This window comes from Odocoileus virginianus, chromosome 33 (genome assembly GCF_023699985.2).
Source record: "Odocoileus virginianus isolate 20LAN1187 ecotype Illinois chromosome 33, Ovbor_1.2, whole genome shotgun sequence".
NCBI classification, from domain to species: Eukaryota; Metazoa; Chordata; class Mammalia; order Artiodactyla; family Cervidae; genus Odocoileus; species Odocoileus virginianus.
In genome coordinates, this window is record NC_069706.1 from 27,482,989 (window position 1) to 27,505,582 (window position 22,594).

The 22,594-nt window shown below is 47.7% G+C and overlaps 1 protein-coding gene across 3 annotated transcripts in view; it reads left to right on the top strand.

Moving 5' to 3' along the window:
• CALN1 (calneuron 1) overlaps nt 1-22,594 on the top strand; it is a 497,807-nt gene that overhangs the window by 78,290 nt on the left and 396,923 nt on the right. The window contains exon 1 of one of the 3 annotated variants that reach the window (XM_070461283.1): nt 7,559-7,955. The exons of the other annotated variants lie outside the window; for them this stretch is intronic. The gene's annotated coding sequence lies outside the window, so the exon portion shown is untranslated. Of the gene's footprint in view, nt 1-7,558; nt 7,956-22,594 lie in introns of those variants that run through there. 3 annotated transcript variants of the gene reach the window in all.

Here is a 22,594-nt window from a genome sequence, read left to right on the forward strand (position 1 = left end):
TTTCTCAGCTCTTTGCTGCAGTTTTCTCTCTCCAATGATCTGCCTGACAAGTTCCAGCTCCCTAAGCCCCCATGAAGAGTCATCTCTGATTCCTCGGCTCAGGGAGACCTCTGTGCTGCGTTTTCGTTTCCGTTTCCTCTGCAGGGTACAGAAAGTGACTCCAGGCAGAGACCCGGCCACTGTAGGGCGCGTCTTATTTCTCTCTGTCCGCATGTGGATTACAGTCCTTCACTGGTTGTTGTCCAATTATTGAAAACAGTTAATTTAGCTATTTTTATATGAAGTTTTCTAGTGGTAACAGTGCAGAGGGTCAGGTGGCGGTAAGTCTAGTGCTAGCTCAGAAGCAAAAATTCCTCAGCGTTCTTTTTTATGAATATTTTCACTGCATTCAGAATTTTAGATGGACAGTTATTTTTCTTTTAACACATTAAAGATTATAACAATGTTTGTAAGTTATACTAACATTTGTCATTTTGGTTGAGAAGTCATCTGTTGTTCCTTTGAAAGTAGTGTGTGTGTGTGTGTGTGTGTGTGTAAAGAGGAGGGACTGGCTTCTTTTAATAATGTAATTATGATTGCCTACGTGTGTCTTTCTTTGCACATATCCTGCTTTGAGTTATTAGGACTTCCTGAAATTGTGGCTTAATCAGTCTTTGGAAAATTCTCAGCCAAGATTTTATCTGTCCACATTCTGTCCACAAACCCCTCCTTTTTTTTCAGACTTCAATTACATGTTTGACCATTCATGATCTTCTATGTATCTCTTAAGCTCTTTATTTTTCATTGTTTCCTCTCTTCATACTTCAATAAGATATTTTCTCCTGACTTAATTAACAGTTCACTGGTCTCTTTTGTTGTGTTGGTCCTGCTTTAAGAACATCTATTGAATGAATTTCTTTTTTTTTTGGTTCCAGAATTACCATTTTATTCTATTTTCAAAATAAATTCTAGTTCTTCCCTGGTAAATTTGTTTGTCTTATCATTCATTTTCTTGAACATGTATGACAGTTGTTTTAATGTTCATTTTATATAACTCAAGTATCTGGATCACCTATGTTTTTACTGTCTGTTGGTTTTTCTGTTGGTTTTTCTTAATTTGGCCTCATTACCTGACATGTTCGGCAATTAAAAAATTAAATGCCAGATATTATATTTGAAATCTTTTGCGGTTCTACATGTTGTTCTGTCTCCTCAGTGAGATGCCAATTTTCATCTAGCAGGCAGTTAGGAGAGATGTAGATCAACTTTTACTAATCAATAATTGAGATAATCTGAAGGTGAATTTGATTCTCTTAAAACTTCTGGTTTGCTATTCATCTTAATACACATTGTCTTTCAAGAGCTTCAGATGAAACCCTGGGGTATTTATTCGCGCTGTCCTCCTTGTCAGGTTCTAAGCTCCAGTTTTTTATTCTGCTGGCATTGTGAGGTTCCTAAGTATCCTCCTTCACTGTGTGGCGACTTAGCCTCTGCTTGGTTTCTTTTCCTCATTTTTCACTCCGTGCTTCTTAAAAACAGGCAAGTGCCTTTAGGGGGAGAGTGGAGCAGAATAATACATTCACTTTTCTGAGGTTTTCTTTCCTTGGATTTTAGTCCTTCAGGTCCTGACTGTCTTGGTAGTACTGGAAGCTGATTAATTTCTCTCTAAGTCTGTGATATTCTCAAAATTTCTGAGAGTAGTTTCCTTTTGGCCTTTTGGTACAATGCAACTTGGAAATCAGGTAATGTTTCAAAATCAAAGGCAGCAGAGAATTTCAGGTTCACACCAATGCCCTTTCCTTCTCTCTGGATTCCTGGCCCCATTCTTGAGTTCTTCACTTTGATTCCTTTTTTTTTTTTTTTTAATTGGCTAATGCACATCTTTGAATATTTTTCCAGAATATGTAAAAAAAAAAAGGCCATTTATTTCCTTATTTGTTTCATTTGGAAACTATTAACAACCTAAATATATGTAGAAGTCCTACAAGAGGACAGTTATCCTCTGTTTATTGGCTCATTTTAATTCTGTGATCTAGTGTTACATACACTCCTGAAGCCAGTCTTTTCCCCTTGCTTTGTTGATAACTTGTTTTTGCTTTGTTGAGAACTTAAATTTTCTTTATCCTAGAGATCAAAAGAATTATCAACACATGTATCAATATAATCTCTTTTCATTAATAATCTAGTCACAGAGTAAACCCTTTGTTTTTTTTAAAAACCAGAGAGTGTGTTATTCTTTTTATGGTCGTATACAATGTGTTTATTGCTTTGAGATAAATTAAATATGGGATATTTTCTCATTTAAAATTTAAGCCAATACAAAAAATCTTTGTTATAGAATAAATGTTCACAGAATGTATATCTAAAAGTAGAAATCTTCTTAGTACTGATTCTCCAGAATGAGTTAGGTAACACATAGCATTCCAGTTATATTATGCATATATGGACACTATGTACAAAGTTTTCTTTTTCAAAAATGGTGTCATGTGTGTTATTTTGCAATTCACTCTACAATACAGTTTGGAAATCTTTCCAACTTAGCACATTCTTTCTGGTTATCTACAGCTGCATAACAAATCACCCCAAAATTAAATGGCTTAAAACATCAATGTATTACTACTTCTTTTAGTCTGTAGGCCAGGAGTTCATACAGGGTCCAGTGGGGATGGCTTCTGTCTGCCCTACAATATGGGTCCTCAGCTGGGAGGACTGTTAACAGCAGGGGCTAGAATAACTGAGGACTGACCAGATCTCTCTCTCCTTCAACACTGCCCCCATTTCTCCTTCCTTACCTCCCAACCGCCTTCCCTCCACACAGCTAGCTTGAGCTGCCTTGCAGCATGGTGGATGTGGGTAATTGGACTTCTCACGTGGTGACTTAGAGCCCTAAGCGAGTGTTCCAGGAGACAGAAAACAAGAGCTTCTGGTCTAAGTCCTAAACCTGGAGCCTGGCACAACAATAACTTTAATTCTTTATTCGATTGAAGAAGTAACATATCCTCGATAGTCCAGGGTATCAGGGGAGTCCAGATAGTCCAGTTTCAAGGGAAGAGTGATGTAGATTCCAATTTTTTAAAAAAAGTTTATTTATTTGCCTGGCCTGGGTCTTAGTTGCACCATGTGGGATCTTTACTTGCAGAATGCAGGGTTTTATAGTTGTGGTATGCAGGATTGTTGGTTGTGGCATGTGAACTCTTAGTTCTCTGACCAGGGGATGAACCCAGCCCCCCTGCATTGGGAGCGTGGAGTCTTAGTCACCAGAGAAGTCCCGTAGATTCCAATTTGATGACAGGAATATTAAAGAATTTAAAGCCATCTTTAATTCAACACAGTCAAAAATTCGCCTTCAGCCAAGCATTATTTATATTCTTCTAACATAAAACATATCCAGACACATTCACAAGTTCCAAAAAGTCTCATCTCCTTGTGGGCACCATGCTCAGGTCCTGGATCTATTTATCTAAAGCAGGTTCAGGGCAGGTTTTCTCAGTCTGAAGATCTGTAAGCTCCTTTCGCCTCTCTGAACACCCCACCTACAGCAGAGAGGCAGAGAGATAGGGACTGCGATAGCGTTTACGGAGTGACTACCAGCCTCTGTCATGACTGAGTGACTCTTTGCAACCCATGGAATCTAGTCCGCTAATCTCCTTCTGTCCATGGGATTTTTTCAGGTAAGAATACTGGAGTGGGTTGCCATTTCCTCCTCCAGGGGATCTTCCCAACGCAGGGATCGAACCCATCTTCTGTGTCTCCTGCATTGCAGATGAATTCTTTACCCACTGAGCCCTGGGGGAAGCCCAGCTGCGACAGACAGCCCATTCAGTAAGGGAGGAGGTAGGTGGTATTTACAGTAGCAGTCACTCCAGCTCACAGCAGTTCTGAAATCCAGCTGGGAACGTGTCATCAGTTCTTTAATTCAGACCCAGTCCTGCTCCTTGGGAATGATTCTTCACGGCTCTTGGCTTTATCTTTTGGGCTGTTGGTTCCTCCAAGAGTCCTTCTCCCTCTCTCAGAAGAAATGGCTCCTCTGTGCAGCCACTGGGGGTTGGGGATCCAGAGGCCTTCTTTCCTTTTGTACCACCTCTGTCCCTTTTAGTCCCAAACTGATATGTTTTCTTTAAAACCACTGAGGACTTCTTGTGATTCAAGCTACTATTGAGGTGGCTGAGGCACCATGTCTCTAAGATTCTTGAAAGCTCATTTAGGCCTGCACTTAATATGCATGAGGTTTTTGTTTTTTTAATTGTGCTGGCTCTTGGCGGCAGCACTCTAGGCCCCTTGCTGCTGCGTGAGGGCTACTCTCTAATAAGGCGCGTGGGCTTCACTAGTGGCACATGGGCTTCAGTTGGCCTGTGGCATGTGGGATCTTATTTCATGGACAGGGATCAAACCTGTGTCGCCTGCATTAGCAGGAGGATTCTTAACCACTGGACCACCAGGGGAGTCCTTTTGTGAGGTCTTAACTACAGTTCTGACTGCCCCATCCCCAACTTCATCTTTATCTGCAGACCACATTTTACTGCCCCCAGGATTTGAATGTTTTTGCCAGGAAATGTCAGAATCAGGAGGAACAGTTCTCCTCTCTAATCCAGCAAGTCCTGGTTCTATTTCCTCTAAATTCTACCACCAAAAGCGGAATAATTTCTGCTTTAATTAATCTCTGCTTGTCTTTCATCATCGGCATCTCAATGCCCAGTTGGCTTCTTCTGTGCTCTACTTGGAACTCTCCTAGTCAGGTCCATGAATTCACTAGGTTGCCTTCTCATCTGTCATGTCTTCTAACTGACCCACCAGTCCATGACTTACGTGCCCCTTTTTCCCCAGAAACAGTGTTCGCAGTGTCCTTCAAGTCCTCTCCAAGAGTCTTCCTGAGGCCCTTGCAGCTTTCACTAACAGTCTTATGAGGCACATCTAGCTTCTGTTCATTGTCCAGTCCCAGAGCCAATGTTTTAAGCGTTTGTTACAGCAGCAGTCTACTTCCAGTTACCGAATTTCGTTTTGATTATCTGTTGCTGCCTAGCAAACCACTCTAAAACCTCTTGCCACAAAGTAAAGAACATGTGTTGTAAAGAAGCCAATGCATTCCATAGTCTGCACTTTGATAAGATACACGGAAAACGTTGTCCTCCAACATGTGCCCAAATAGTTTTTTCTTTTTCTACTCATTTCTTTTCAGAATGCAACAGACCCCTTCATCGCCCCCTACCCTTGACTGCCTTGGGCACTTGAAGTAAATATATTTATTGAAGGTAAAACAAAAGAAGGAAAGACAAGGGAAGGGCTTGGGTAGAAGTGAAAAAATCCCCATTTTTATCTCACTGGGGGCAGTGAGGTTTTTGTTTACTTATTTAATTGGATTATATTTGCTTTACAAGTTGTGTTAGTTTCTGTGGGACAACAATATGAATCCGCTCTATGTACACACATATCCCCTCCTTCGTGAGTGTCCCTCCGACCCCCGCCGCGCCCTCTGGGTCATCACAGAGCAACGAGCTGAGCTCCCTGTGATGGGCAGCAGCTTCCCACCAGCTATGTCACACGCAGGGGTGTATATGTCAGCTCTGCTCTCTCAGTTCATCCCACCCTCTCCCTTCCCCTCTGAGTCCACAGTTCATTCTTTATGGAGGACAGTAAGATTTAGAGAGAACAAACAACTTATCCAAATTCACACAGGCAATGAGGGCAGAGATCTGATAGACGTGTCCTCCTCTGGTTAAAGGGTTAAATCTACTTTGTACCAGGAACTCCATGTGTGTTTATAGACTCGCTTAAGGCACATTGGTGACCTGGTTGCCATCCAGAAAATGGCAAAACAACTGATTGCTAGGGGAGGAAACATTGCTAGAAGATGAAGCTTTCATCCAAACGTTCAGAGGGAAAGATGGTTCTGAGACTCTACCAACTCTACTAGTTCATGTGCCTGTGACCCTTCAGAGAAACTTCTGGAAATGACTTCTATGTACATCTTTGAACTATGTACCTAAGATTCGGCCAGTGGCTTAAGAAGATAACTTGGGAAGTAGGGCAGGTACAAGAAAAAATAGTGAGAATACAGGGTAGCAAAGGCTGAATGCCAAAGGTGTGGTATCAGCAATGAGTGTATCACTGGGGCTCAGAGGAACCACACTCAGGGCACAAACCAGGAGGTGCAGGCAAGGAGGGGACCCTGATTAACTTGTGCCCCTGGCTGGCAGCACCAATGCCCACATTCTCTTGGCAGCTGCACCAGCCAGAAGAGAGGTGATTGCTGAGCTGTTTGGACCAGAGGCTTAGGGCAGTATTGCCTGCTTTGCTTCTGATTGGTGTGAGGATTTTTGTGTATATCTTTTCTTTGATTCTGGGAATTGGAAGAATCTGAGCGGGTGGCATAGTCTTTCTGCCACCTAGAGGGGGGCAAGAAAGTGGGGACCTTGGAAAAGAGGGTGCTGTCAGGAAAGACTAGTCTGCTCCAGCCAGGTGGGTTCCTTCTCCTGTGGCACACCCTTGGGAGGGGCAGAAGGAGACCGGTAGGTGTTTGACTCTGTCTATGGGACAGACTGAAATGCCTCTCGGTGTTTTTCATGTTTTTCTTTTTCAACACAAACGTGGGTAGCACTGTGTATTCTGTCAGCTTCTGGGCGTATGAGAGGTAGACAGGTGGGGGACCAGAGAAGGTGACTGGAGGCTCTCAGTTAAAGAGTTGCCCTTGAGGCATGGGGCAGGGGAGGCAAGAGGCCTGTCTCGGTATGGACTTGGCAGCGGGCAGTGTCAGGGCAGGTTGCAGACAGTCTTCGAGATGTCAAGCTCACACCTGTGTCCAGGCACCCTCACCCCCCTCATCGAATCCATTCTGTGACCTTGGGGATGGAGGTGGGGGGCCAAACCTCGTGTTCTCAGACCCCGGGGAGAGGGATCAAAGGTCGGCATGCGGTCGCTGCATAAGTGCCTTCCTAGGTGGTACTGCGGTGGGCACCCCGAACCCTCCTCCTCCCCCAGTTCGGGCCGCCAGCACCTTGACTCGGCGCCCGCCCTCGCCCTGGGAGCGGATGCAGGTGTGATCCTGGCGCCGGGGATGAAGTAGTTAAGGTGGGGGGCGCTTCGGTGAGTTGTCCAATACGGGGAACAGCAGTTTGCCGGAGTTAACGTGGGCAGCTTCTTTGGGGAGGAAGGAAGGAGGACCGTCTGCCAAGCTCCAGTTCGCCCCCCGCGCGCGTGTGCCTGTGTGTGCAGTGCGTGTGTGTGTGTGTGTGTGTGTGTGTGTGTATGTGCGCGCGCGAGTGTGAGTGCGCGCGCGCCGAGGCGTTCCTCAGGTTGCGCTGCCTGGAAACCGAGGGAGCCATTGGCGAGGCGGAGGGGTGGGGGTGGGGGCTCCCCGACCCTCCAAGGCGAGGCGCGCCCAGAAACCCGGCTCCTGACGCGGGCGAAGGCAGGGCGGGGACAGCGCCGCGGGCTGCCTCAAGGCCCCGGGGGGCCCGCCGGGGAGGAGCCGGGGAGGAGGCCGGAGCTGCATGGAGTTTCTAGGGCGCGCAACTCCGGCGGGGCCTCGGCCACTAGGCTTCGGGGCGCAGAGAGGCAGCCGCGCACATGGGCTGAGTCCGCGCGCCGGGGCTCTGCACGGCCAGCGGGAGCGGGAGGGGTAGAGCCGCGCGCCGAGCCGGGGTGCGGGGCAGCGTCCCCAGACGGGAGCCGAGGACAAGGACAAGAGGAGCGCGCCCAGATCGCGCTCCGAGCCGACGAGGGGCTCGCGCCGACCCCGGCGCGCGCTTGGGGAGCAGCCCGGGGCGCCGTGGGAGCCGGCGGCAGCTAGGATGCCGGCGCGGGGCCGCGGCGGCCGGCCGGGGGTGTGAGCGTGAGGCTGAGCGCTGCCCGCCGGCGCCTCCCCCCGCGCCACCTCCTCCCTGCGGGCCTCGGAGGAAGACCCCGGCGCGCGCGGAGGCGCCTCGGAACCCGGGCTTCGGGGCGGCGGGCCCGCGCGGCCGGCCCCGGCCCAGCCAGAGGTGAGTGCCGCCGCCCGCTCGCTCCCGCCCTCGCCTCTTCCCTCCGTCCGCCCCTCTGCACCGTGCCCAAAGCCCGGGGCTGTGGCGGGCCCTGGCCCCGGAGTGGGCGGGCTGGCGACAACGCCTCCCATACCTGTTGGCGCTGGGAGAGGGCACCGGGCGGCTGGGGGTTGCCCGAGCCTCCTTGCTTTCCCTGGGGGTGGCGGGTGTCCGCCCGCCTGGGGGCGTGGGGTCCGGTCAGGGCGACGTGTGTCCCACCCGGGTGTCCCAGAACTGTGCGGGCTGCAGGCTGTGCCCCTTTCGCCGAGTCGCCGGCGCCGGTAGCCGCTTGTCTGCGCGCCCCCGGCCGCGGGTGCCTGGGCGGTGGAAGGGAGAGGAACTGCACGGCAGCCCAGGTGGAGAGCCGGGCGGCTTCCAGGTACCCGGGAAGCCGGGAGTCCTGGCATTCTGGGGAGGATTCCCTCCACCTCCAGCCACGGCGAGGGCTACTCGCCCTCCGGGGCGCACGCTCCTCGCCGCCACCGCCCCGTGTCCGCCGGCCCTGGGGAGCGCGGGATCACCCGGAGGCCTCCGGCAGCCCAGCGTGGAACCTGGCTGCACTAAGCTGGCCTCTGGGTCCCCGGCAGCTTCCGGAGTCCCGCGCCCCGGCAGAGGCGGGCGCCGACTCCGCCGGGCAGTCTGGGTTTACCGGATGCCCCAGCGTCCCCGGACTGGCGCGACGGGGAGTGAACTTCTTCAGACTTGGCCTGAGGGCGCCTAGGCAGCAGCAGGTAGTTCTGGGGACGGCCTCGGGGCCAGGGAGAGCGGAGGACGCCTCACCCGGACGGGATGGGGTGCTGAGCGTGGAGCGAGGGCTACTTTTTGCTATCTAGGCGCCAGCCACGTGCGCCCTCTGCCCCCATCCCCAGCATCATTTCCCTCTGCATTTTTTCTTTGAGGGCTAGTGTGTGTGGGGGGAAAGCACCTTCCTTGTATTGATGAAGTCCTTTACCCCGGTGAAATGATACCTGCAGTTCCTGAGGCCCCAAGCCTGGGGCGCCATCCCCAGGCCTTGAGCTCCATATTTTGCCTAAAAGGACACCTTGCTGGGCTCGCAGGAGAGCTTGCTCAGTGCCGGTGTGTGTGGCTGTGTTAGGTCGTGTCCACTGAAGTCTGATTAGTGCTAATAATAACTATATAAGAACAGCCCCGGGGATGGAGTTGGGGTTAACCTTCTCTAGAAGGAATGGGTAGATTTCTTCGCTTCTTGTGTCCAGACACACAGAGCATTTGTGCAAAAGTGAAAACTCATAACTCTTAGGATTTCCACGTTCTGCTTCCTTAACTGCTGACTCGCAGTCGAAAAGATAAACTCTTTCAGTTCAGGCCTCAGAGCCTTGGAAAGGGTTTTAAAGCCATGTGGTGTGAAATTGTCTTGGGGCCAGAGGAGGACACGGCTTTCATCCAACCCTGACCGCAGCTCTTCTCCTTGGTTTGTTGGTGGTTTTCATTTTATCTATTTTTTTGGGGAAAAAAAAAGTGTTGCAGGTAGAAGAAGGTGTTGATGGAATCTCCATTGTCTTTGCTACTTGGTTCTTTGAGGCTCTGAAGTCTGGAGGCAGCTCGGACCTCTCCTGTGTTTGCTGCTCTCTTGGGACACCCCCGGCTAAGGATGGATTCCTGGGCTCCAGGAGCTGCAAAACTTTGGTAGTTCCTTAGGCAGCTGGCCCCCCCCACATGCCCGATGGATGCCACGGGGCGGTGTTCTCCCGGCCTGTTCTAACGGAGGCCCAGCTGAACCCCCCCCCCCCCCCCCCGCCCCTTCTGAGCTCACTGCAGACATGTGGGTTTTTCATGGCAGTAGCTGCCTGAAAAACAGCTATGTTTACGGAGAAGCTGGTCTACACCACTGATGTTGGTTACTGACTGTATCCAAGTGGAGTAATGAAAACAAAACTCTCTGGAAACCCAATCCCTCGGATGTTTTATTGGAGGAGCGCTAAATCCTCTTAGAATTGTTCATTGAGATCACCTTTCTCTGAACTCGGACTGTAACTACTGCCAGTAATCAGGCCTTCAGTGAGGGTGCAGCAAAGGGCTTTGCAGAAAGAAAATAATTTCATTCAGCTGGTTCCATGGAGAACACGATGGGCGGGACGTGATGGAGACCCACGGCTCCCTTTCCTCGCGAAGGGGTGGTGGGGATTGCGGTGAGGTGAGGGTGCAGATGTGACGGCTGCTTGGTTAAAATTTATCTCCGCAGTGGGAGGCCTCTGATCAGTGCCCAAGCATTGGGAAAGGTTAGGCGGCCGTCTAGAAATTATTTTCCGTTGCAAGTGGCTTTGGGAGGGACGGTGTGCTCCTGGGTCAACAGTGGGAGAGACCTGTCTGAGGGCTGGTCCTTGGTTCTCGCACCGCGTCTGCTGGCTAGATTTGGCAGCCCATTCCGGCTCCGACAGCCTCTGCAGTGCCCAGTGGGTGGCAGAAGGGGGCGCTAGTTCTTACATAGAGAGAATTCCGGTGGTTCAAAGAGAACTTTGGACGTTTAAGGTCTTTGCACACCCTCTTAATTCAGATTTCTGCGACCCTTCTTGATGTCAGACACTTCTACACATTGGAGCTCACGTAACCTTCGTGTTTCATATTTGGAAAACTGACGCTGAAGGCGGGTAACCAACTTTCATGTGAGCAGGTAGTTTGTGGGTAAGAGGCAGGGTTAAGGTTTGATTCTCAGAGGCTAGTGTTCCTGATTGTAGGTCCAGGGCTCTTTGCACACTGCTGCTTATGATCTGAGGAGTGTTTTAGTAACCTTTGACCTTCAGTGCCTTTCGAGGGTCAGACCCAAGGTGGGTCTGTGTTTGCTGAGTGAACCCAGGGCAGCATCTCATTACTTATTCCCAACAAGGAAACTCAGGCATGGAGGGAGCTCTGTCTTGTGCAGTGGGTCGGGGTGAGGGGGAGGCCTTGCCCTACACGTGTGCCCACACTGGAGCCACGTGGGGCTCAAGCCCACGTTGGCTTAATTATAGACGGCGGCGCCTTTGGTTGCACGTTCCCCCTCTGCGCCCACAGTGGTATGGGATTGGGTGACATCTTTGCCCTTCCCTTGAGGCTTAACCTGATGTAGCCAGTGTCTGAAATGTCTTTTCGTGATGGAGAACCATTAGGCGGCACAACGAGCCACAGCCTCCTGTGCTTGTTAAGACAGAGTGCATCCCAACTCGCAAGCGATGAAACTGCCCTTCAAGATGGGCAGGGCATTAGCTGACCCCTCGGTGGCTCCATTGGAGGCTAATTCTGCATGTGGTTTGAAAGGAGGAAAATGAAAGCACAGTTGTGGCATCCAACCTGGGGCTTTCTGAGTGAATGATGTTTTTAATCATTTAACATTGAACAAAAATGTATTCAGTGCCTATTATGTGGTACAGATATAGGAATGAATATGAGATGAATATGACACAGTGGCTACCATCAGAAAATTCACACATTAATGGGGAAGGCAGACCACGTGTGAGGGATACACATTTGTGAGCAGAGATGGGAGGCAGTCAGTCTAGTGTGACACTGATGTCTGAGCTGAGCTTGAAGGATGGTCATGAAGTAGCCAGTCTGCCATGGGTATCCCAGGCAGAGGATGTTATGGGAGAGGTAAGAAAACACATGGAAGATATGACAAAGCAACTGGTAATTCGGACCTTCTGGAGCTTCAAGAGTGAGGCAGGAAAGGACGAGAGAAGAGGCTGGAATGGTAGAAGGACTAGGGGGCGAGTGGCAAGGTCAGATTGGAGTTTTAGGTAAGTCTGGTTGGAGACCTTGTGGAGAATGGATTTGGCAGTGAGAAGTCCAGAGGCGTAGATACTGGTGAGGTGGCTGGGGCTGAGGCTGTGGTGGGAACTATGGAGGAGAAGAGATGAATTGAGCAAACATTTAGGAGAATTCTCAGTTAGGGTTTGTGGGTTGCAAGCAACAGAAACCAGCTCCAGCTAGCAACTAAAACCAATAAGGAGAAAGTTGTACGAGCACTGATGGAAATTCACAGGGCTCGGGACACGCCTGAAGAGCCAGGCTTGGAGCAGATGGGAATCAGGCAGTCGAGGGGATCTTGGTGGCTAGAGTAGTCTTATGGTTTCTCTCAGGTGATGCTATGAAAGTAAATGATCTCTACCCTTTCCCTCCATCATCATCATCACCATCATCTTATTGTTGTTGTTGTTCTGCTACATTCAAAATGCTCAGAGGAAATCTCTCACTGGCAAAGCTTTGGGTCTTCATATCAGGAATAGCTTTCTGAAATTTCATTGGAATGGGAAGAGGTAATTTTTCTGAAAGGAAGCTGGAGTGAATCTGCTAGAAGACTTGGGCATGTCCTCCACAGGAGGGGCAGTTGGTGGGACTCACTGATTGACTGGGTAGGAGCATTAGGAGAAGAAGGGAAGGGTGCAGCATGACCACAGAGTTTCCAGCATAGGTAACGAGGTGGATAAACAAAATGAAAGTCCGGCCCAGACTAAACCACTCACTTGTTTCCCCACTGGCAGAGCTGTGGGCAGCTTTCCGTGACCAGGCCGCGGGAGAAGGCAACGGCCTATTTAAAAAAGTCTCATTGAGGGGCAGTGCTGCTGAGAATAAGGCCTGTTTAAATAGGTTACTTTAGCTCATGCCCCACAAATCTGGGTAGTTTTGAAAGCATTTCCATTCATTCATCCTGCATTTATTGAGCATCTCTGTACCAGGTACCAGGGACAATGGCCAATTAGATAGAGGTGGTACTCTTATATTCTAGTGGTGTAAGACAATGAGAAAATAAAAATGGAAAATAAAATTAGGTGATATCACGGAGGCAAAGGCAGGGGTTTCTTCAGATTGGGTGGTCAAGAAAGTTCTCACTGAGGAGTCACAGTTACGCTGGGTAAGTTGGGGGAAGGTCTAGGCGAGAACTTCCAGGCAGTGGCATCTGCCAGTGCAAAGGCCCTGAGGTAGGAACCGCTGGGTGTGTTGAGGAACAGGAAGGAGATGTGTACTGAGAAGTAGGGGCTAGTTCACGGGGGGCCTCGGAGGTCACCCTGCAGAGTTTGGATTTGATACTGAATTAGTTAGGAGGACCAGGAGGGGTTTTAAACAGCAGATGGACATGATCCAATTTCTGTTTTCCAAAGATCACCCTGGCAGCTGTGCCTCCTGGGTGTGCTACCGTAGTGCAAGAGTGTGAGTCTCTATTCATCAGAGTCTAAAAGGAAATGTAGTATTTGAGAGTAACAGATGGAGAGAAAATGCTTTGGTGACCTTAATTTAGTGGTTTCTCATGTACCAATTAAATGTGGGTATGGACAAAACCACATTTCTAGTATGATTTGTTTTGTTTAAAAATGTGGTATAGAAGAATAATAGAAAGAAGTGGACTAAGAATGTTAACAGTGCTTGTCCAAAGGAATTGGCATTATGAATGATTTCTTTTTGAAACAAGCTCAAATTTCTTTTATAATCAGAACCAATTTTTTTTTTTTTAATGTATACACTGATGACCACCAATGTCGTGGATGGGGTGTTTTGAGACTATATCAACTATACACTTTTTTTTCCTACCATTTTATTTCTGGAAATTTTAATGTGAAAAACCCATGGGTTCTGGTTGGGGCAGAAATTAGGGTACTTAACCTTGTACAAGCTGTCCAGTGGGTGGCTCTTTGTTTTATGCTTAAAAAATATTTTTGTTATGAAAGCAAACATTCTTTTTTTAAAAAGAGAAATTAAAGCCATATGGAAATGTTACATTAAAAAATGAAAGCACCTTTCTGCATTCTCCTTCCCCAGATCGTTCATATTTTTGTACATGTATCATTAGATTTTCTTCCTCAGCATTTCAAATACCTCCATCTATATTTTGTTGAAGGATTTTGGAATATTGCTGTAATAAGTCACCCTTTCTCCAAATGACTCTCCTAGACTCCTTCCTCTAGAGCTTGAAACCTTAATGACCTTTACCCCCTTGAAACAAAATCATTAAGAAACTTGAACATATCACTTAGCTGGGAGAAACAGCCTCTTGCCTTTTCAGTATTCCGAGTGTTCACTGAAAGCATACTTTATACTTATAAAAAATGGAGCAATTAAATATTCATTAAAAGTTCATCTCTGAGCATTTAAACAATATTACTCTATAGTGTTAGAGCCCCAAAGTTGGGTCTATGATTACAAATCCTTTCTTTTGTTTCATTAACACAAGTTTGCTCCTATGAAAACTTGAAAGTGCAAGTCAGGGAGCGTGGTTCATTATTTTGGTGACATGTTTATCACCTTGGAATGCTATCCTTTGAAAACACGAAAAGCAACGCATTCCATGGAGTGTTACTTAGAGCCATGGATGTGTTTGGGAAGTGCTTTGTGGTCTCACTGTGCAGACTGGCCTTGGGAGCTGAAGTGTCAGGATTGAACTGCCATCAACTCCGTGCTCCTGTGTTGGATGGGAGACTCATGTGATTCAGCAGAATTACTACCTTTCCCATCAGTTCTTTAAAGGGAAGACATGCTTAGAAGAGAATGCTTGAAAAGTAATAGAACCATGGAGTTGATGAGTGAGCAGGGACCTTGGTTATCTCCTTTTACAGATGGGGAGGAGGAAGGACTGGAGAGAGCACATGACATGCGTTCTGTTAAACAGAGTCAATTTCCCCACCCCAGCGCCTCTTCCCTGCACGCAGCACCCGCACTGTGTTGTCAGAAAAATGAATTTATTTTGGTAAACCCAAGAATTAGGAAAGCATGCTGAACCTGATGAAAAATGGGAGGGTTTTTGTGCTGTTCATTCATTCTGTAAAGTGTAATCTGTTTGTGTACTGATAACAGGCCTAATTACTGTGTAAACATTTTTATAGCCTGGTAAGAAAACCTCAAAACATCTGTACTGCACATTGATGGAGCCGTTCAGCCTCCAGCATGCCACTGCTCATTCTTAAAACCAGTTGCTCTGTTATTTCATCTGGTCTATGGTAGATGATTCATTTGATGCACAGACACATAAACACACACTCCAGATCCAGCGGGAAGTGACAAGTAATATTAGGAAACTTGCATCGTACTTACTACGTGTCATCCATTCTCTGATTATGAGCATTTCCCCCAGTTTACAGATGAAGAAATGAACAGACAACTCAGGGTCCCAGGTTTGGGTCCCAGGGTCCCAGTGATGGATGGGAACCGCTACACTGTAGACTCCCCTCTAGAGATGTGAAACTCACTAGTTAAATCTCCACCTTCCCTTTTCTCCCAAAGAGAAGCAGACTTTCTGCCACAAAGATCAGGTGTGACTTTGTGAAATCACTTTAGTCAAATCACTTTTCTTTCGGCCAAACTCAACTCATGAACATAGAGCTGCCAAGAGTCCTCCGAGGGGATGGCATTTCCAAGTCTGTTTGGTGAGTTGTCCATCCCTTTCCTTCCCGAGTCACTTGGCGGTAGCTGGTCCACACGTATCATCTGCCCTTAGCTGAGGCTGTTGGGTTCTCTTTTCATTTGAAGACTTAACTCTCAAGTTAGCTGTGCCAGCACTAAGCAACCTGTGAGCCCCGGTGTATCCAAGAACTGCTGGCTCCCAGCTTGGCTCCTACAGGGTGTTTACATGTGGGCTCCTACAGGCTCCTTTGGTGTTCACATAAACACCAGAGTTCTCAGCTTCTCACACCCAAGGAGGTAGAGGTGTCTTTCAAAAACCCAGAAGCACAGAATCCACGGAGCCTTCAAAGGGCAGTAGGCAACAGGGAGGAATCATATAATTGCAAAGGAGGGAAACAGATGCTGGTGGGTACTGTCAGTGGGTCCTCACGCAGAGACCTCAGGCTTCAGTCATTCATTCTGACGCAGGCTGACTCTGAATCTGGCACAGTGGAAGGGACTGAGGCCAGGGACAATGTGCCCTGGACTCTCCTGGCTGCCTGAGTTCCAGCCGCTGTCCGGAGGGTTCCGTGTGCTTGGAGATCCTTGCATGAGAGGTGTTGCTGAAGAGGTGAATTCTTTCCTCTGATTTGGAGTATTGTGGTTGTCATGAGAGAGAGAGAGAGAGAGAGAGAAAGAAAGAAATAGCGAGTCAGTGCTGCCAGGGAGCTTCCCCCGGGAGTGGCCATGTCCTGCAGGACCTTGGGGGCTACAGGGCCATGACCTTAGGCACAAAGGTGGATGCCAGAGTCGGGGGCTGACTTGGGATGGTGACCCTTCATCAGGTAGAGCTCCAGGGAGTGGGTGACCCTGCTGTGGTCTTGGGAAAGGTGATGCAGATTTCTAGGGGGAGGTTGGCTGGCTCTGGGCCTCCCTTGTGGCTCAGCTGGTAAAGAATCCGCCTGCAAGGAGGGAGACCTGGGTTCGATCCCTGTGTTGAGAATATCCTCTCAATGAAGGGAAAGGCTACCCACTCCAGTACTCTGGCCTGGAGAATTCCATCATCTGTTTAGTCCATGGGGTCGCAAAGAGTTGGACGTGACTGAGTGACTTTCACTTTTTCTTTGGCTGGCTCTGGATTTGAATTTTAGAACCTGAACTTGAGAGTTTAGTTCAGTGCTTCTCAGACTTTGCTGCATGTTAGAGTTCCCTGGGAAACCTTAAAAATGTCCCAGTGCCCCATCACATCCCAGGCCAATGAAATCTGAATCATCGCTGTGGGGGTGGGGGAAGGAGGGAAATGGGACAGGGTTCTCTCCCCACCCCCACCCCAGGTGATTCCACTGTACTGCCAACTTGCTTTCCTCTAAGGAGAGTGCCTGCCAATCGCCTGAGGATCTTGTTCAAGTGCAAGTTCTGATGCCGGGTCTGGGGCAGGCTGAGAGCCTGCATTTTTAACCAGCTCCAGGTGCTGCCACGGGGTCGCAAAGAGTCGGACACGACTGAGCGACTGAACTGAGCTGAACTGAGGTGCTGCCAGAGAGCAGGGCCCAGTTAGAAGACATATGTTCCAGACTTACTTAGCCTCACAAGGAGGGCTTCTGGGATCATCGCTTTTTCATGAGAGTATGGTCTCCTTAGGTCATCCGAGGTAGGGTTGGAGAGCAAGGGGCCCGGATCCTGCCTTTTCCACTTTGTATTCTTATAAAGAACAATAGAGCAATTGAATATTCATTAAAAGTTCATCTCTGAACATTGAAACGTTATTGCTCAGGTATTAGAGCCCAAAAGTTAGCATCATGATTACAAATCACTTGCATTATTTTTGTCTTTCTGTATCTAGAACGTTGTCCTGTCCCTGGTCAGCATTTATAGAGTCAGAATCAGAGGCTCCGCCTGCTGGAAAGGACCGTAGGAATTATTTTGTCTAAACCACTCAGTTATGGAGAGGGGGCTGCTAAGACTCAGAGAGGTTTGTCCAGAGAAACAGATCATCAGGCCGGGGCTGCTGTGGATGCGAGACCAGGAGGAAGGACATGGGAGGATGAATCCTGGGGAGAAGACCCTCCCCACCCCCACCCCATGCTGTTCCTGGAGCAGGGGAATCACACGACACAGGCATCCAGAAAGATGGCTAGTTATAGTCATGTTCAAACACCTGTTTCACAGTCTAGAACCATTGCTGCCAATACCTGTGTTTTTCCATCAAAATGTCTCAAAATCCAGAAATATTACTGCCAATAATATCTGTGTTTCTCCATCCTCTCCTTGCGGCTTCAGGTAAGGATGCAGAAGCGCGACTAAGTGCTTTGCTTCTGTGGTTAGAGTTGACACGTTGACAGATGTTCAACAGCCCGGTCCCAGGAGGGATGCTGACGCAGGCTGCCCTACATCATGCAAAATAATTACATTTACCATTTCTACTCCAAATATTTTCCTCCTGTGGTCCAAACAAATAAAGAACATTCTCAGCATATAGGTTTCTGGATGTCGTGGTGGATTATGTTAAACCTGCTGTAAGAATAGTTCATAATTGATGTTCTTGGCATTTATCACCCAGCCATGACATGTTCAGCAGGTGATGACTAATAAATTATATTTTGTTGGATCCTTTTTTTTCCCCAGTTTTTTCAACTCCAGACACCTGTTTCAGCATGTCAGCGTTGGCAGGGACATTTTCCTTCTTGTCACTTTTATGCTTCAGAAACTAACTTGAGATGAAGACCAGTGAGTGTGAAACTCAAGGGCTGAGATGGACACTGCTTTCTCAGGGTGTGCGTATTTTGCCCTAAAAGGTCAAGTCTTTAAACAGAGTGGGAGACGACTTAGGGGCACATGAAAGTTAGTAGAAAGATGAGGCAGTGTAATTATAGCTAATGGTTATGTAAGTCCTCCTTTCTGAGTACTTTGTGTATGTTAACTCCTTCAATTCTTTCAGTGAAGCTTTAATGAAGTAGATACTGCAACTGTCTCCATTTGTGTGGATGAGGACCCCAAACCACAGAGAGGCTAAGTACTTTATTGAAGGTCCCACAGATAATGAGTACTGAAGCTTGACTCATGACTCTAAGACTCATGTCCTCAAGTCACCAGGCTATACTGCCTCTGTGACTTTGATTGCCCAAGACATGCCAGGGGCTGCGGACGACTTCCACGGGACATTGTCACCTGGACCCCAAGTCCGCCATTCCCCTCCTGGAGTGCCCTTTGACATTTGAGTGGAGGCTGCTCCCTCATACTGCTGGAGTGGATGCTGATGACATTGGCTCTGTCCTGTTTCCCCCATCTTTGCCTTTCTAGCTCTCTGTAGATGTGTCCATGATGGGCCCACCTCTGGGCAAACCCTAGTTCACAAACAAGAGAATTCAATATGTAGGTTTGGCATGTCTTTTGGGGCAACTGTGTATATGGAAGCATCAGATACTTGTGTCCTACTTGATTTTCAGACTTCTGCTTTCCAATGTCTGCCACGCACATACTCAGTTCTGGCTTTCATCTTTCCATTAAACTCAGGGGTGAGAACTCTGCCTTAGTCTCTGCCTCATCCTTGCGGAACTGTTCATATTGGTTGATATTATCCCCCTAACATGAGCTTCCACTGGGTGTTCTGTGCAGGCTGATGGGACACCCTGAGTTCTCCCTTTCTTCAGGCCTGCTCTCTGGTCTGGATCTCCTGGGTCCAGTCCTTGCCTAAGTGGTGCCATGATTGCTCTGCCCTTGGCTGTGGGCCTGGGGGCCCTCATGTTTCATTCTCTTCAGCCCATACCCATTGCCTCAGTCATCAGCTTAGCCTGATTTTGTTTCTCCCTCTCTTTCTGCCTGTCTGGTGTTGCTGTCTGATTTTCATGTCCATTCCTTAGGGGTTAGGAAACTTTTTCTGTCAAATATTTTGGGCTTTGCAGGTCCTAAGATCCCTGTTGCAGTGACTCAGTTCTGTTGTAGCTGGAAAGTAACTATGGACAAGTGTAAATGATGCAAAGAACTGATTCACTGGGAAAGACCCTGATGCTGGGAAAGATTGAAGGCAGGAGGAGAAGGGGACAACAGAGGATGAGATGGTTGGATGGCATCAGCGACTCGGTGGACGTGAGTTTGAGCAAGCTCTAGGACTTGGTGATGGACAGGGAAGCCTGGTGTGCTGTAGTCCATGGGGTCGCAAAGAGTCAGACACGACTGAGTGAACTGAACTGATTAGTAGGTGTGTTGTGATAACACTTTATTTACAGAAGCAGAGGGTGGGCTGGATTTTGGCTCATAATTGTAGTTTTCTAACCCCTGCTACAGAATGCCTGTTGTCTGCCTCTTTCTAAGACTTCAGCCTGCAATGATTCTGTCTCTTCAGAGGTCCTTGGCATGGGTAGCCTAGAACCCTGCACCATGATTTCTATTCTGCATTCCCTGTACGTGTTGACCTTCCTGACCTATTGCTATATTCACTTTGCAACCTTGACCTTGAATAAAACCACCCATTCACTTTTTCAAGTTCTCGGTCAACTAAATTGATTCCACTAAAAATGTAGGTTGTTCAACAACAGGTAGGTCTTAAATTCTTTCTGCAAATCCTTGTATTGAATTCTTGCTGGTTTCTTGACCAGAAATACAATGGCCGTATCCTTGAGTCTCTCCTCTCAGTTTCCTTCTCTCCTCTCCCACGTGTGTTCTTGGCAGATATCCTTGCTTCCTGCTTTGAGAGATTGGGGCCTGTACCGCTTTGCCTCTTCCCTTGATCTCAACATTCTCCATCATTTCTGCTTCAAAATTTCTCCTTTCTTCCCGTTTCAAAGGAAGCTGTATCCTTACTCTTTTATAAGGAAAACTTGACTGTGCCATGAATCTCATATGCTTCTGTTTCTCCTTTGTCAGATCTCAAATTTTCCTTCCTTTATCTCATCGTTGAAAGTCTCTGTAAAACTCTGCTTGACCCTGCCACCTCCCTGGGCTGCCATCCTGTTTCACTTCTGCTCTTTAAAGGGAAGTTTCTGAAAAGAAGGCTCTGCCCCGTCACTCTTACTCGTTGACCTTATTCTTGTCTTTTCTATTAACCCTTGGCTGCTGGCTGACCCTACTGTTGGGCCCCTATGAGAGTAAGTCTTAAATACTTAACATACTGTAAACTTGCTTTTTGAAAGGTCACTGACATCCTCATTTAAAAATCTAATGATGTGGACTCACTTCTCATGCTTGGCAATACATGATACCATCAGTCACCCTTTCCTCAGGTACCTCCCCACTGAGTGAACTCTCTTGGTTTTATTCTCACCTCTTAGCTTTTAATATGAGTCTGCTAGGGCTGCTGTAACAAAGCACCCCAGGCTGAGTGGATTAAACAACAGAGATTTATTTTCTCATGCTTCTGGAGGCTGAAGTCCAGGATCAAGGTATCAGCAGGGTTGGTTTCAGGTTTGGGCTTTGCAGGTCCTAAGATCCCTAAGAGGTTGAGGGAAGGATCCGCTTCGGGTCTCTTTCCTTGGTCTGCGGACAGCGCCTTCTCTCCGTCTTCAGATGATCTTCCCTTGTCTGTGTCTGTGACCAGTGTTCTCTTTCTTATGAGGATACCATTCGTATTGGATGAAGACCCACTCAGATGACCTCATTTTAACTTAATTACCTCTTTAAAACCCATCTCCAGACATGGTCACATTCTAAGGTACACTCTGAGGTTAGGACTTCAAATATGAATTTGGGGGAAAGGCACCATTCTGCCGTAACACTTTTCTATCTCCATATTTCCCCTTGTATATGTGTATGTGCTCAGTCATTCAGTTGTGTCCAACTCTTTTGCAACCCACCAGATAGATTGTAGCCCATCAGGTGGATTGCAGCCCACCAGACTCCTCTGTCCATGGAATCTTCCGGGCAAGAATACTGGAGTGGGTTGCCACTTCCTTCTCCAAGGGATCTTTCTGATCCAGGGATTGAACCCACACCTTTTGAGTCTCCTGCACTGCAGGCAGATTCTTTACCACTGAGCCACTTGGGAAGCCCTGTGTTTTCCCTTTCTACCCTTCAAATGTAGCTGTTCCCAAACTCCATGCCTTGGCCCCTTTCTTTTTTAAAATTTATTTATTTTTAATTGGAGGATTGTCGCTTTACAATATTGTGATGGTTTCTCCCATACGTCAGCATGAATCAGTCATAGGTATACATAGGTCCCCTTCCTCTTGAGCCTTGGCCCCTGTCTTTTCATGCTCTCTCTAGTTTCTCTCTTGGAACAATCTTCTTTCCCTCCACACTTTAATTAGCTCTTGTAACATCACCTCTTATCAGACATGAGATGTAAATATTCTCATAGGCACTCCAAACTCAGCGTGTCCCAAACACAATGGACCATTTCCTCCACAACACACAGCACATTCTCCTTCCTGGCCCCCAGCCCCGAGCCCCAAAGATGATCAGGATAAGATGCTGGTTGTCATCTCTGGTCCTCTGTCCCCACCCACCTGTGATTGATGGGTGTGTTACGGGCACCAACATTCCAACCCCACTGGTACGGCTGTTACTTTGGCCTGGACTTGAGCCTGTTCCTCCAGGTCCATCCACTGGAAACACGATGGGAGTCATGCCGCTCAGGACTTCTAGAACCTTCCAACTGCATCTCACTGAGGTTGAAATTCCAACTCCTTAGTGCCTTTCATTTGGTCTCCTTGGCAGTTGACCGCTGTCACTTTCACGATCCATGTGTGTCTCTGCGCCAGCTGCTTCTGCAGCCTAGAAGCCCCTTGACATTTCAAGGCAGTTAAATCTGACTTTCCCAGTGGAGTGTTCCTTGATCCCCATGATGGATTTAATTTCTCCTTCCTCTATGTTTGTGTGGTTTTTATTATACAAATATGTTTGTTACCTCGACATTTACTAATGCTTATTGGCTTGGGCTAGATATATTTAGAAGTTCAGAGTCCTGGAAAAGTAAAAAATAAAGGGATTTCAGAAGGTATCTGCTTTCTTCCAAGGAGGATATAGTCCCTCAACAAATTAACCTGCTGTTATGTCTCTGGTGGAGAGGGTTGGTGGTGTGTGTGTGTGTGTAGATGCATGTGTGTGTGTGTGTATTTGTATGTTTTCTCCACTGTTTTTGGCACATTGCTTTGCCTGTAAGACGTTAGGAGATGTTTCTTAATTTTAATTGGAGGTAAGTGCTGTGGGGATCTAGCTGTGCATTTGACCCTCTGTGGCCTTAAGATATGGATATTAATGTTGGAAGAACAGACCTATGTTGGTTGGCAAGATGATTCTCACTGCTAGTAACCTTTGTCTCCATCACTTGCTTGGTGATTATTTGCTGTCGTTGAAGA